Below are 1,607 nucleotides of genomic sequence, written 5' to 3'. Positions count from 1 at the left end.
CCATAACAAGACCCCTACTAGCCATGACAGGAATTTCGTCAAATATATCATCAACATGTAACCTAAAGGTGTAAACAACATAGTTAAGTGTAGGGATCTCATACTTATCTGAGAATAACTATGAACCATTGTTCCCTCATGTCCGTTAAGAAATTTATCGAAAAACACAAATTAATTACGAAGAATTACTGAAAGAGACAAATATAAAAATAACCAGCAATAGCCATAAACACACATGTTTATCCAGGAAAACCCCAAATCCGAGGAAAAACCCAATCATAATGAAATTTCATTATCCTTGGCCAAAACCCTGGCCAATTCGGCCAAGTGAGCCTTCACCGCTCACCTCCAGGCCTTTTATAAGCTCCATTACATATAATACCACAGGCAGAATATTATGGGTGCACAATACCATGTGCCCCAAAACCATCACTATTTAACCTGGTCAACTTTGACTCTATCTTGAGTCAAGTTTACCTAACAATTCCCCCCTTAAACTTGACTTGGGGTTCCTTGACTAACTCCAGCCAAACTTGCTAAGTGAGACAATCCTGCTCACTCTAGCTCTTACCCACCTCAGAGTTTTTACCCGGGGTTTTGTTAACCTGACATCCCCCTATCACCTAGGTCTAACCTAGACTTTACCGGTGATCACCGAGGGGTACACATGCCTTACCAGGTCTTACAGTAGTATGCCCATTTACATGCAATAATTTTGACTTCATTATTTTTTTTTGTTTATTGCTGCTGCGATTCTAATCCATCCTCTCTCAATTTGATTTGCTCAAAAACTTCTATCAAACCGCTCCAACTGCGAGCCCGACGAGAACCTCGTAGATTCTAGCACCCGTGGCCTCACGTAGCAGAAAACAAACATTTTTCGAAGCCTCATGAATCCCGAACAATTCGTCAGCATGTTCCAAACCGGTAAATATCGCAAATGCATTGCGATCCCTGGCAGTTACGGCACTATCTTCCGCACATTCTCCTCGAGGTTCTTTCGCGTACCATTGTTCCACCATTATTTTCAGACCCAGATCTGTAAAAAGGCTACAATGATCTCATCAGGCACTATAAACCCCTGGCATTAAATAATCCCTTTGAAGCCAATATCTGGCTCTGATACCAATTGTTAAGAAATTTATCGAAAAACACAAATTACTTACAGAGAATTACTGAGAGAGGCAAATATAAAAATAACCAGCAACAACCATAAACACACATGTTTATCCGGGAAAACCCCAAATCTGGGGAAAAACCCAATCATAATGAAATTTCATTATCCTTGGCCAAAACCTTGGCCAATCCGGCCAAGAGAGCCTTCACCACTCACCTCCAGGCCTTTTATAAGCCCCATTACATATAATACCATGGGCAAAATACTATGGGTGCACAATACCATGTCCCCCAAAACCATCACTGTTTAACTTGGTCAACTTTGACTCTATCCTGAGTCAAGTTTACCTGACAATGTCATTTGATGCGCTATCATCTATAGGTCATAAACACATTATCCATTCATGTACAAGTAAAAACATGTTGAGAGCCATACATAGATGCTGCCATAAACTATAAATATAACCAACATAATGGGAAAAGGCATACCA

Source organism: Pinus tabuliformis, chromosome 3_1 (assembly GCF_031772625.1).
Source record: "Pinus tabuliformis cultivar Carrire ecotype Pingquan chromosome 3_1, CPIR1, whole genome shotgun sequence".
NCBI lineage: Eukaryota > Viridiplantae > Streptophyta > Pinopsida > Pinales > Pinaceae > Pinus > Pinus tabuliformis.
This window is presented reverse-complemented; position numbering follows the sequence as displayed.